The sequence below is a fragment of the Carcharodon carcharias genome (genome assembly GCF_017639515.1).
Source record: "Carcharodon carcharias isolate sCarCar2 chromosome 38 unlocalized genomic scaffold, sCarCar2.pri SUPER_38_unloc_6, whole genome shotgun sequence".
Taxonomy (NCBI): domain Eukaryota; kingdom Metazoa; phylum Chordata; class Chondrichthyes; order Lamniformes; family Lamnidae; genus Carcharodon; species Carcharodon carcharias.
In genome coordinates this window covers 319376-333138 of record NW_024470810.1, presented here as the reverse complement: position 1 = coordinate 333138, position 13763 = coordinate 319376, and positions in this window count along the sequence as shown.

The following is a 13763-nucleotide window of genomic DNA, read 5'->3' as shown; positions in this document are numbered from 1 at the left end:
CAGATGTGGGCCGGGACCTGTTGTTTCATTGTCAGAGTGTGGCCGCATCGTGATGTTTCATTGTCAGATTGGGGCCCGGTCCTGTTGTTTCATTGTCAGAGCGGGGCCTGGTCCTGTTGCTTCATTGTCAGAGCGGGTCGGGTCCTGTTGCTTCATTGTCAGAGCGGGGTCGGGTCCTGTTTTATCATTGTCAGAGCGGGGCCTGGTCCTGCTGTGTCATTGTCAGAAAGGGGCCGGGTCCTGTTGTTTCATTGTCTGAGTGGGGCCGGGTCCGGTTGTATCATTGTCAGAGCGGCTCCGGTTCCTGTTGCTTCATTGTCAGAGCGGGGCTGGGTCCTGTTGTATCATTGTCAGAGTGGTGCCGGGTCCTGTTGCTTCATTGTCAGAGCGGGCCGGGTCCTGTTGTTTGATCGTCAGAGCGGGTCCAGGTCCTGTTTTTCATTGTCAGAGCGGGGTCGGGTCCTGTTGCTTTATTGACAGAACGGGGCTGGGTCCTGTTGCTTCATTGTCTCAGCGGGACCGGGTCCTGTTGCTTCATTGTCAGAGCGGGGCCGGGTCCTGTTGTTTCATTGTCAGAGCAGGGCCCGGTCCTGTTGTTTCTGTGTCAGAGCGGAGCCGGGTCCTGTTGTTTCATTGTCAGAGCGGGGCCGGGTCATGTTGTTTCATTGTCAGAGCGGCGCCCTATCCTGTTGTTTCATTGTCAGAGCGGGGGCGGGTCGTGTTGCTTCATTGTCAGAGCGGGGCTGGGTCCTGTTGTTTCATTGTCAGAGCGGGGCTGGGTCCTGTTGCTTCATTGTCAGAGCGGGGCCGGTACTGTTGCTTCATTGTCAGGGCGGGGCCGTGTCCTGTTGTTTCATTGTCAGAGCGGGGCCGTGTCCTGTTGTTTCATTGTCAGAGCGGGGCCAGGTCCTCTTGTTTCATTGTCAGAGCGGTGCTGGGTCCTGTTGTTTCATTGTCAGAGCGGGGCTGGGTCCTGTTCCTTCATTGTTAGAGCGGCGCCGGGTCATGTTGTATCATTTTCAGAGCGGGCCGGGTCCTGTTGTTTCATTGTCAGAGCGGGGCCGGGTCCTTTGTTTCATTGTCAGAGTGAGGCCGGGTCCTGTTGTTTGATTGTCAGAGCGGGGCCGGGTCCTGTTGCTTCATTGTCAGAGCGCGGTCGGGTCCTGTTGTATCATTGTCAGAGCGGGGCCGGGTCCTGTTGTATCATTGTCAGAGCTGGGCCGAGTCCTGTTGTTTCATTGACAGAGCGGGGACGTGTCCTTTTGTTTCATTGTCAGTGCTGGGCCAGGTCCTGTTGTTTCATTGTCAGAGCGGGGCCGCGTCCTTTTGTTTCATTGTCAGAGCTGGGCCGGGTCCTCTTGTTTCATTGTCAGAGCGGGGCCGGGTCCTGTTGTTTCATTGTCAGAGCGGGGCCGGGTCCTGTTGTTTCATTGTCAGAGCGGCGCCGGGTCCTGTTGTATCATTTTCAGAGCGGGACCGGGTCCTGTTGTTTCATTGTCAGAGCGGGGACGGGTCCTTTAGTTTGATTGTCAGAGTGAGGCCGGGTCCTGTTGTTTGATTGTCAGAGCGGGGCCGGGTCCTGTTGCTTCATTGTCAGAGCGCGGTCGGGTCCTGTTGTATCATTGTCAGAGCGGGGCCGGGTCCTGTTGTATCATTGTCAGAGCTGGGCCGAGTCCTGTTGTTTCATTGACAGAGCGGGGACGTGTCCTTTTGTTTCATTGTCAGAGCGGGGCCGTGTCCTGTTGCTTCATTGTCAGAGCGGGGCCGGGTCCTGTTGCTTCATTGTCAGAGCGGGGCCGGGTCCTGTTGTATCATTGTCAGAGCGGGGCCGGGTCCTGTTGTTTCATTTTCAGAGCGGGGCCGGGTCCTGTTGTTTCATTGTCAGAGCGGGGCCGGGTCCTGTTGCTTCATTGTCAGAGCAGGGCCGGGTCCTGTTGTATCATTGTCAGGGAGGGGCCGGGGTCCTGTTGTATCATTGTCAGAGCTGGGCCGGGTCCTGTTGTTTCATTGTCAGAGCGGGGCCGGGTCCTGTTGTTTCATTGTCAGAGCGGGGCCAGGGTCCTGTTGTTTCATTGTCAGAGCGGGGCCGGGTCCTGTTGTTTCGATTGTCAGAGCGGGGCCGGGTCCTGTTGTTTCATTGTCAGAGCGGGGCCGGGTCCTGTTGTTTCATTGTCAGAGCGGGGCCGGGTCCTGTTGTTTCATTGTCAGAGCGGGACGGGTCCTGTTGTTTCATTGTGAGAGTGGGACCGGGTCCTGTTATTCCATTGTGAGAGAGGGGCCGGGTCCTGTTGTTTCATTGAAGAGCGGGGCCGGTTGCTGTTGCTTCATTGTCAGAGCGGGGCCGGGTCCTGTTGTATCATTGTCAGAGCGGGGTTGGATCCTTTTGTTTGATTGTCAGAGCGGGGCCGGGACCTGGTGTTTGATTAACAGAGCGGGGCTGTGTCCTGTTGCTTCACTGTCAGAGCGGGGCCGAGTCCTGTTGCTTCATTGTCAGAGCGGGGCCGGGTCATGTTGTTGCATTGTCAGAGCGGGGCTGTGTCCTGTTGCTTCATTGTCAGAGCGGGTCCGGGTCCTGTTGCATCATTGTCAGAGCGGGGCCGGGTCATGTTGCATCATTGTCAGAGCAGGGCCGGGTCTTGTTGTATCATTTTCAGAGCGGTGTCGTGTCCTTTTGTTTGATTGTCAGAGCGGGGCCGGGTCCTGTTGCTTCATTGTCAGAGCGCGGTCGCATCCTGTTGTATCATTGTCAGAGCGGGGCCTGTTCCTGTTGCTTCATTGTCAGAGCAGGGCCGGGTCCTGTTGTATCATTGTCAGAGCTGGGCCGGGTCCTGTTCTATCATTGTCAGAGCTGGGCCGGGTCCTGTTGTTTCATTGACAGAGCGGGGACGGGTCCTGTTGTTTCATTGTCAGTGCTGGGCCAGGTCCTGTTGTTTCATTGCCAGAGCGGGGCCGCGTCCTGTTGTTTCATTGTCAGAGCGGGGCCGGGTCCTTTTGTTTCATTGTCAGAGCGGGGCCGGGTCCTGTTGCTTCATTGTCAGAGCGGGGCCGGGTCCTGTTGCTTCATTGTCAGAGCGGGGCCGGGTCCTGTTCCTTCATTGTCAGAGCGGGGCCGGGTCCTGTTGTATCATTGTCAGAGCAGGGCCGGGTCCTTTTGTTTGATTGTCAGAGCAGGGCCGGGTCCTGTTGTTTCATTGTTAGAGCGGGGCCGGGTCCATTTGTTTCATTGTCAAAGGGTGGCCGGGTCCTGTTGCTTCATTGTCAGAGCGGGGCCGGGTCCTGTTGCTTCATTGTCAGAGCGGGGCCGGGTCCTGTTGCTTCATTGTCAGAGCGGGGCCGGGTCCTGTTGCTTCATTGTCAGAGCGGGGCCGGGTCCTGTTGTTCATTGTCAGAGCGGGGCCGGGTCCTGTTGTTTCATTGTCAGAGCTGGGCCGGGTCCTGTTGTTTCATTGTCAGAGCGGGGACGGGTCCTGTTGTTTCATTGTCAGAGCGGGGCCGGGTCCTGTTGCTTCATTGTCAGAGCGGGGCCGGGTCCTGTTGCTTCATTGTCAGAGCGGGGCCGGGTCCTGTTGCTTCATTGTCAGAATGTAGCCGGGTCCTGTTGTTTCATTGTCAGAGCGGGGCCGGGTCCTGTTGCTTCATTGTCAGAGCGGGGCCGGGTCCTGTTGCTTCATTGTCAGAGCTGGGCCGGGTCCTGTTGTTTCATTGTCAGAGCGGGGCCGGGTCCTGTTGTTTCATTGTCAGTGCGGGGCCGGGTCCTGTTGCTTAATTGTCAGAGCGGGTCCGGGTCCTGTTGCTTCATTGTCAGAGCGGGGCCGGGTACTGTTGATTCATTGTCAGAATGTGGCCTGGTCCTGTTGTTTCATTGTCAGAGCGGGGACGGGTCCTGTTGTTTCATTGTCAGTGCGGGGCCGGGTCCTGTTGTTTCATTGTCAGAGCGGGGCCGGGTCCTGTTGTTTCATTGTCAGAGCGGGGCCGGGTCCTGTTGCTTCATTGTCAGAGCGGGTCCGGGTGCTGTTGCTTCATTGTCAGAGCGGGGCCAGGTCCTGTTGTTTCTTTGTCAGAGCGGTGCCGGGTCCTGTTGTTTCATTGTCAGAGCGGGGCCGGGTCCTGTTTTTTCATTGTCAGAGCGGGGCCGGGTCCTGTTGTTTCATTGTCAGAGCGGGGCCGGGTCCTGTTTTTTCATTGTCAGAGCGGGGCCGTGTCCTGTTGCTTCATTGTCAGATGTGGGCCGGGTCCTGTTGTTTCATTGTCAGAGAGGTGCCGGGTCCTGTTGTTTCATTGTCAGAGCGGGGCCCGTTCCTGTTGTTTCATAGTCAGAGCGGGGTCGGGTCCTGTTGCTTCATTGTCAGAGCGGGGACGGGTCCTGTTGTTTCATTGTCAGAGCGGGGCCAGGTCCTGTTGCTTCATTGTCAGATGCGGGACGGGTCCTGATGTTTCATTGTCAGAGTGCGGCCGTATCCTGATGTTTCATTGTCAGATTGGGGCCGGGTCCTGTTGTTTCTTTGTGAGAGCGGGGCCGGTTCCTGTTGTCTCATTGTCAGAGCGTGGCCGGGTCCTGTTTCTTCATTGTCAGAGCGGGGCCGCTTCCTGTTGTTTCATTGTCAGAGCAGGGCCGGTTCCTGTTGCTTCATTGTCAGAGCGGGGCCGGGTCCTTTTGTTTCATTTTCAGAGCGGGGCCGGGTCCTGTTGCTTCATTGTCAGAGCGGGTCCGGGTCCTTTTGTTTCATTGTCAGAGCGGGGCCAGGTCCTGTTGTTACTTTGTCATAGCGGTGCCGGTTCCTGTTGTTTCATTGTCAGAGCGGGGCCTTGTCCTGTTTTTTCATTGTCAGAGCGGGCCGGGTCCTGTTGCTTCATTGTCAGATGTGGGCCGGGTCCTGTTGTTTCATTGTCAGAGCGGGGCCGGGTCCTGTTGCTTCATTGTCAGAGCGGGGCCGGGTCCTGTTGCTTCATTGTCAGAGCGGTGCCCGTTCCTGTTGTTTCATAGTCAGAGCGGGGTCGGGTCCTGTTGCTTCATTGTCAGAGCGGGGATGGGTCCTGTTGTTTCATTGTCAGAGCGGGGCCAGGTCCTGTTGTTTCATTGTCAGAGCGGGCCGGGTCCTGTTGTTTCATTTTCAGAGCGGGGCCGGGTCCTGTTGTTTCATTGTCAGAGCGGGGCCGGGTCCTGTTGTATCATTGTCAGAGCGGGGCCGGGTCCTTTAGTTTGATTGTCAGAGTGAGGCCGGGTCCTGTTGTTTGATTGTCAGAGCGGGGCCGGGTCCTGTTGCTTCATTGTCAGAGCGCGGTCGGGTCCTGTTGTATCATTGTCAGAGCGGGGCCGGTTCCTGTTGCTTCATTGTCAGAGCAGGGACGGGTCCTGTTGTATCATTGTCAGAGCGGGGCCGGGTCCTGTTGTATCATTGTCAGAGCTGGGCCGGGTCCTGTTGTTTCATTGACAGAGCGGGGACGTGTTCTTTTGTTTCATTGTCAGTGCTGGGCCAGGTCCTGTTGTTTCATTGTCAGAGCGGGGCCGCGTCCTTTTGTTTCATTGTCAGAGCTGGGCCGGGTCCTCTTGTTTCATTGTCAGAGCGGTGCCGGGTCCTGTTGTTTCATTGTCAGAGCGGGGCCGGGTCCTGTTGTTTCATTGTCAGAGCGGGATGGGTCCTGTTGTTTCATTGTGAGAGAGGGGCCGGGTCCTGTTGCTTCATTGTCAGATCGGGGCCGAGTCCTGTTGCTTCATTGTCAGAGCGGGGCCGGGTCCTGTTGCTTCATTGTCAGAGCGGGGCCGGGTCCTGTTGCTTCATTGTCAGAGCGGGGCCGGGTCCTGTTGCTTCATTGTCAGAGCTGGGCCGGGTCCTGTTGTTTCATTGTCAGAGCGGGGCCGGGTCCTGTTGTTTCATTGTCAGAGCGGGGCCGGTCCTGTTGTTTCATTGTCAGAGCGGGCCGGGTCCTGTTGTTTCATTGTCAGAGCGGGGCCGGTCCTGTTGTTCATTGTCAGAGCGGGGCCGGGTCCTGTTGTTTCATTGTCAGAGCGGGGCCGGGTCCTGTTGCTTCATTGTCAGAGCGGGGCCGGGTCCTGTTGTTTCATTGTCAGAGCGGGGCCGGGTCCTGTTGTTTCATTGTCAGAGCGGGGCCAGGTCCTGTTGTTTCATTGTCAGAGCGGGGCCGGTCCTGTTGTTTCATTGTCAGAGCGGGCCGGGTCCTGTTGCTTCATTGTCAGAGCGTGGGCCGGGTCCTGTTGTTTCATTGTCAGAGCGGGGCCGGGTCCTGTTGCTTCATTGTCAGAGCGGGGCCGGGTCCTGTTGTTTCATTTTCAGAGCGGGGCCGTGTCCTGTTTCTTCATTGTCAGAGCGGGGCCGGGTCCTGTTGTTTCATTGTCAGAGTGCGGCCGGGTCCTGTTGTTTCATTGTCAGAGCGGGGCCGGGTCCTGTTGCTTCATTGTCAGAGCGGGGACGGGTCCTGTTGCTTCATTTAAGAGCGGGGCCGGGTTCTGTTGTTTCATTTTCAGAGCGTGGCCCGGTCCTGTTGCTTCATTGTCAGAGCGGGGCCGGGTCCTGTTGTTTCATTGTCAGAGCGGGACCCGGTCCTGTTGCTTCATTGTCAGAGCGGGGCCGGGTCCTGTTGTTTCATTGTCAGAGCGGGGCCGGGTCCTGTTGCTTCATTGTCAGAGCGGGGCCGGGTCCTGTTGCTTCATTGTCAGAGCGGGGCCGGGTCCTGTTGTTTCATTGTCAGAGCGGGGCCGGGTCCTGTTGTTTCATTGTCAGAGCGGGGCCGGGTCCTGTTGTTTCATTGTCAGAGCGGGGACGGGTCCTGTTGTTTCATTGTCAGAGCGGGGCCGGTCCTGTTGTTTCATTGTCAGAGCGGGGCCGGTCCTGTTGTTTCATTGTCAGAGCGGGGCCGGGTCCTGTTGTTTCATTGTCAGAGCGGGGCCGGGTCCTGTTGCTTTCATTGTCAGAGCGGGGCCGGGTCCTGTTGCTTCATTGTCAGAGCGGGGACGGGTCCTGTTGTTTCATTGTCAGAGCTTGGCCGGGTCCTGTTGTTTCATTGTCAGAGCGGGGCCGGGTCCTGTTGCTTCATTGTCAGAGCGGGGCCGGGTCCTGTTGTTTCATTGTCAGAGCGGGGCCGGTCCTGTTGTTTCATTGTCAGAGCGGGCCGGGTCCTGTTGCTTCATTGTCAGAGCGGGGCCGGGTCCTGTTGCTTCATTGTCAGAGCGGGGCCGGGTCCTGTTGTTTCATTGTCAGAGCGGGGCCGGGTCCTGTTGTTTCATTGTCAGAGCGGGGCCGGGTCCTGTTGCTTCATTGTCAGAGCGGGGCCGGGTCCTGTTGTTTCATTGTCAGAGCGGGGCCGGTCCTGTTGTTTCATTGTCAGAGCGGGGCCGGGTCCTGTTGTTTCATTGTCAGAGCGGGGCCGGGTCCTGTTGCTTCATTGTCAGAGCGGGGCCGGGTCCTGTTGCTTTCATTGTCAGAGCGGGGCCGGGTCCTGTTGTTTCATTGTCAGAGCGGGGCCGGGTCCTGTTGTTTCATTGTCAGAGCGGGGCCGGGTCCTGTTGTTTCATTGTCAGAGCGGGGCCGGGTCCTGTTGCTTCATTGTCAGAGCGGGGCCGGGTCCTGTTGTTTCATTGTCAGAGCGGGGCCGGGTCCTGTTGTTTCATTGTCAGAGCGGGGCCGGGTCCTGTTGTTTCATTGTCAGAGCGGGGCCGGGTCCTGTTGTTTCATTGTCAGAGCGGGGCCGGGTCCTGTTGTTTCATTGTCAGAGCGGGGCCGGGTCCTGTTGTTTCATTGTCAGAGCGGGGCCGGGTCCTGTTGTTTCATTGTCAGAGCGGGGCCGGGTCCTGTTGCTTCATTGTCAGAGCGGGGCCGGGTCCTGTTGTTTCATTGTCAGAGCGGGGCCGGGTCCTGTTGTTTCATTGTCAGAGCGGGGCCGGGTCCTGTTGTTTCATTGTCAGAGCGGGGCCGGGTCCTGTTGTTTCATTGTCAGAGCGGGGCCGGGTCCTGTTGTTTCATTGTCAGAGCGGGCCGGGTCCTGTTGTTTCATTGTCAGAGCGGGGCCGGGTCCTGTTGTTTCATTGTCAGAGCGGGGCCGGGTCCTGTTGTTTCATTGTCAGAGCGGGGCCGGGTCCTGTTGTTTCATTGTCAGAGCGGGGCCGGGTCCTGTTGCTTCATTGTCAGAGCGGGGCCGGGTCCTGTTGTTTCATTGTCAGAGCGGGCCGGGTCCTGTTGTTTCATTGTCAGAGCGGGGCCGGGTCCTGTTGCTTCATTGTCAGAGCGGGGCCGGGTCCTGTTTTCTTCATTGTCAGAGCGGGGCCGGGTCCTGTTGCTTCATTGTCAGAGCGGGGCCGGGTCCTGTTGCTTCATTGTCAGAGCGGGGCCGGGTCCTGTTGTTTCATTGTCAGAGCGGGGCCGGGTCCTGTTGCTTCATTGTCAGAGCGGGGCCGGGTCCTGTTGTTTCATTGTCAGAGCGGGGCCGGGTCCTGTTGTTTCATTGTCAGAGCGGGGCCGGGTCCTGTTGTTTCATTGTCAGAGCGGGGCCGGGTCCTGTTGTTCATTGTCAGAGCGGGGCCGGGTCCTGTTGTTTCATTGTCAGAGCGGGGCCGGGTCCTGTTGTTTCATTGTCAGAGCGGGGCCGGGTCCTGTTGTTTCATTGTCAGAGCGGGGCCGGGTCCTGTTGCTTCATTGTCAGAGCGGGGCCGGGTCCTGTTGTTTCATTGTCAGAGCGGGGCCGGGTCCTGTTGTTTCATTGTCAGAGCGGGGCCGGGTCCTGTTGTTCATTGTCAGAGCGGGGCCGGGTCCTGTTGCTTTCATTGTCAGAGCGGGGCGGTCCTGTTGTTTCATTGTCAGAGCGGGGCCGGGTCCTGTTGTTTCATTGTCAGAGCGGGGCCGGGTCCTGTTGTTTCATTGTCAGAGCGGGGCCGGGTCCTGTTGCTTCATTGTCAGAGCGGGCCGGGTCCTGTTGTTTCATTGTCAGAGCGTGGGCCGGTCCTGTTGCTTTCATTGTCAGAGCGGGGCCGGGTCCTGTTGTTTCATTGTCAGAGCGGGCCGGGTCCTGTTGCTTCATTGTCAGAGCGGGGCCGGGTCCTGTTGTTTCATTGTCAGAGCGGGGCCGGGTCCTGTTGTTTCATTGTCAGAGCGGGGCCGGGTCCTGTTGTTTCATTGTCAGAGCGGGGCCGGGTCCTGTTGTTTCATTGTCAGAGCGGGGCCGGGTCCTGTTGTTTCATTGTCAGAGCGGGCCGGGTCCTGTTGTTTCATTGTCAGAGCGGGCCGGGTCCTGTTGTTTCATTGTCAGAGCGGGGCCGGGTCCTGTTGTTTCATTGTCAGAGCGGGCCGGGTCCTGTTGCTTCATTGTCAGAGCGGGCCGGGTCCTGTTGTTTCATTGTCAGAGCGGGGCCGGGTCCTGTTGTTTCATTGTCAGAGTGCGGCCGGGTCCTGTTGTTTCATTGTCAGAGCGGGGCCGGGTCCTGTTGCTTCATTGTCAGAGCGGGGCCGGGTCCTGTTGCTTCATTGTCAGAGCGGGGCCGGGTCCTGTTGTTTCATTGTCAGAGCGGGGCCGGGTCCTGTTGTTTCATTGTCAGAGCGGGGCCCGGTCCTGTTGCTTCATTGTCAGAGCGGGGCCGGGTCCTGTTGTTTCATTGTCAGAGAGGTGCCCGGTCCTGTTGTTTCATTGTCAGAGTGGGGCCGGGTCCTGTTGTTTCATTTTCACAGTGGGGCCCGGTCCTGTTGCTTCATTGTCAGAGCGGGGCCGGGTCCTGTTGCTTCATTGTCAGAGCGGGGCCGGGTCCTGTTGCTTCATTGTCAGAGCGGGGCCGGGTCCTGTTGCTTCATTGTCAGAGCGGGGCCGGGTCCTGTTGTTTCATTGTCAGAGCGGGGCCGGGTCCTGTTGTTTCATTGTCAGAGCGGGGCCGGGTCCTGTTGCTTCATTGTCAGAGCGGGGCCGGGTCCTGTTGTTTCATTGTCAGAGCGGGGCCGGGTCCTGTTGCTTCATTGTCAGAGCGGGGCCGGGTCCTGTTGTTTCATTGTCAGAGCGGGGCCGGGTCCTGTTGCTTTCATTGTCAGAGCGGGGCCGGGTCCTGTTGTTTCATTGTCAGAGCGGGGCCGGGTCCTGTTGTTTCATTGTCAGAGCGGGGCCGGGTCCTGTTGTTTCATTGTCAGAGCGGGGCCGGGTCCTGTTGCTTTCATTGTCAGAGCGGGGCCGGGTCCTGTTGCTTCATTGTCAGAGCGGGGCCGGGTCCTGTTGCTTCATTGTCAGAGCGGGGCCGGGTCCTGTTGCTTCATTGTCAGAGCGGGGCCGGGTCCTGTTGTTTCATTGTCAGAGCGGGGCCGGTCCTGTTGTTTCATTGTCAGAGCGGGGCCGGGTCCTGTTGTTTCATTGTCAGAGCGGGCCGGGTCCTGTTGCTTCATTGTCAGAGCGGGGCCGGGTCCTGTTGTTTCATTGTCAGAGCGGGGCCGGGTCCTGTTGTTTCATTGTCAGAGCGGGGCCGGGTCCTGTTGTTTCATTGTCAGAGCGGGGCCGGGTCCTGTTGCTTCATTGTCAGAGCGGGGCCGGGTCCTGTTGTTTCATTGTCAGAGCGGGGCCGGGTCCTGTTGTTTCATTGTCAGAGCGGGGCCGGGTCCTGTTGTTTCATTGTCAGAGCGGGGCCGGGTCCTGTTGCTTCATTTTCAGATGCGGGCCGGGTCCTGATGTTTCATTGTCAGAGTGGGGCCGGGTACTCTTGTTTCATTGTCAGAGCGGGGCCGTGTCCTGTTGTTTCTTTGTGAGAGCGGGGCCGGGTCCTGTTGCTTCATTGTCAGAGAGGGGCCGGGTCCTGTTGCTTCACTGTCAGAGCGGGGCTGGGTCCTGTTCTTTCATTGTCAGAGCGGGTCTGGGTTCTGCTGCTTCATTGTCAGAGCGGGGGCACGTCCTGTTGTTTCATTGTCAGCGCGGGGCCGGGTCCTGTTGATTCATTGTCAGAGCGGGGCCGGGTCCTGCTGTATCATTGTCAGAGTTGGGCCGCGTCCTGTTGTTTCATTGTCAGAGCGGGGCCGGGTCCTGTTGTTTCATTGTCAGAGCGGGGCCGGGTCCTGTTGATTCATTGTCAGAGCGGGGCCGGGTCCTGTTGCTTCATTGTCAGAGCGGGGCCGGGTCCTGTTGTTTCATTGTCAGAGCGGGGCCGGGTCCTGTTGTTTCATTGTCAGAGCGGGGCCGGGTCCTGTTGTTTCATTGTCAGAGCGGGGCCGGGTCCTGTTGTTTCATTGTCAGAGCGGGGCCGGGTCCTGTTGCTTCATTGTCAGAGCGGGGCCGGGTCCTGTTGTTTCATTGTCAGAGCGGGGCCGGGTCCTGTTGTTTCATTGTCAGAGCGGGGCCGGGTCCTGTTGTTTCATTGTCAGAGCGGGGCCGGGTCCTGTTGTTTCATTGTCAGAGCGGGGCCGGGTCCTGTTGTTTCACTGTCAGAGCGGGGCCGGGTCCTGTTGTTTCATTGTCAGAGCGGGGCCGGGTCCTGTTGTTTCATTGTCAGAGCGGAGCTGGGTCCTGTTGCTTCATTGTCAGAGCGGAGCCGGGTCCTGTTGTTTCATTGTCAGAGCGGGGCCAGGTCCTGTTGTTTCATTGTCAGAGCGGGGCCGGGTCCTGTTGTTTCATTGTCAGAGCGGGGCCGGGTCCTGTTGCTTCATTGTCAGAGCGGGGCCGGGTCCTGTTGTTTCATTGTCAGAGCGGGGCCGGTCCTGTTGTTTCATTGTCAGAGCGGGGCCGGGTCCTGTTGTTTCATTGTCAGAGCGGGCCGGTCCTGTTGTTTCATTGTCAGAGCGGGGCCGGGTCCTGTTGTTTCATTGTCAGAGCGGGGCCGGGTCCTGTTGTTTCATTGTCAGAGCGGGCCGGGTCCTGTTGCTTCATTGTCAGAGCGGGGCCGGGTCCTGTTGTTTCATTGTCAGAGCGGGGCCGGTCCTGTTGTTTCATTGTCAGAGCGGGGCCGGGTCCTGTTGTTTCATTGTCAGAGCGGGGCCGGGTCCTGTTGTTTCATTGTCAGAGCGGGGCCGGGTCCTGTTGTTTCATTGTCAGAGCGGGGCCGGGTCCTGTTGTTTCATTGTCAGAGCGGGGCCGGTCCTGTGTTTCATTGTCAGAGCGGGGCCGGGTCCTGTTGCTTCATTGTCAGAGCGGGCCGGGTCCTGTTGCTTCATTGTCAGAGCGGGGCCAGGTCCTGTTGTTTCATTGTCAGAGCGGGGCCGGGTCCTGTTGTTTCATTGTCAGAGCGGGCCGGGTCCTGTTGTTTCATTGTCAGAGCGGGGCCGGGTCCTGTTGCTTCATTGTCAGAGCGGGCCGGGTCCTGTTGTTTCATTGTCAGAGCGGGCCGGGTCCTGTTGTTTCATTGTCAGAGCGGGGCCGGTCCTGTTGTTTCATTGTCAGAGCGGGGCCGGGTCCTGTTGTTTCATTGTCAGAGCGGGGCCGGGTCCTGTTGTTTCATTGTCAGAGCGGGGCCGGGTCCTGTTGTTTCATTGTCAGAGCGGGGCCGGGTCCTGTTGTTTCATTGTCAGAGCGGGGCCGGGTCCTGTTGTTTCATTGTCAGAGCGGGGCCGGGTCCTGTTGTTTCATTGTCAGAGCGGGGCCGGGTCCTGTTGTTTCATTGTCAGAGCGGGGCCGGGTCCTGTTGTTTCATTGTCAGAGCGGGGCCGGGTCCTGTTGTTTCATTGTCAGAGCGGGGCCGGGTCCTGTTGTTTCATTGTCAGAGCGGGGCCGGGTCCTGTTGCTTTCATTGTCAGAGCGGGGCCGGGTCCTGTTGTTTCATTGTCAGAGCGGGGCCGGGTCCTGTTGTTTCATTGTCAGAGCGGGGCCGGGTCCTGTTGTTTCATTGTCAGAGCGGGGCCGGGTCCTGTTGTTTCATTGTCAGAGCGGGGCCGGGTCCTGTTGCTTTCATTGTCAGAGCGGGGCCGGGTCCTGTTGTTTCATTGTCAGAGCGGGGCCGGGTCCTGTTGTTTCATTGTCAGAGCGGGGCCGGGTCCTGTTGTTTCATTGTCAGAGCGGGGCCGGGTCCTGTTGTTTCATTGTCAGAGCGGGGCCGGGTCCTGTTGTTTCATTGTCAGAGCGGGGCCGGGTCCTGTTGTTTCATTGTCAGAGCGGGGCCGGGTCCTGTTGTTTCATTGTCAGAGCGGGGCCGGGTCCTGTTGTTTCATTGTCAGAGCGGGGCCGGGTCCTGTTGCTTCATTGTCAGAGCGGGGCCGGGTCCTGTTGTTTCATTGTCAGAGCGGGGCCGGGTCCTGTTGTTTCATTGTCAGAGCGGGGCCGGGTCCTGTTGCTTCATTGTCAGAGCGGGGCCGGGTCCTGTTGTTTCATTGTCAGAGCGGGGCCGGGTCCTGTTGTTTCATTGTCAGAGCGGGGCCGGGTCCTGTTGCTTCATTGTCAGAGCGGGGCCGGGTCCTGTTGTTTCATTGTCAGAGCGGGCCGGGTCCTGTTGTTTCATTGTCAGAGCGGGGCCGGGTCCTGTTGCTTTCATTGTCAGAGCGGGGCCGGGTCCTGTTGTTTCATTGTCAGAGCGGGGCCGGGTCCTGTTGCTTCATTGTCAGAGCGGGGCCGGGTCCTGTTGTTTCATTGTCAGAGCGGGGCCGGGTCCTGTTGTTTCATTGTCAGAGCGGGGCCGGGTCCTGTTGTTTCATTGTCAGAGCGGGGCCGGGTCCTGTTGTTCATTGTCAGAGCGGGGCCGGGTCCTGTTGTTTCATTGTCAGAGCGGGGCCGGGTCCTGTTGTTTCATTGTCAGTGCGGGGCCGGGTCCTGTTGTTTCATTGTCAGAGCGGGGCCGGGTCCTGTTGTTTCATTGTCAGAGCGGG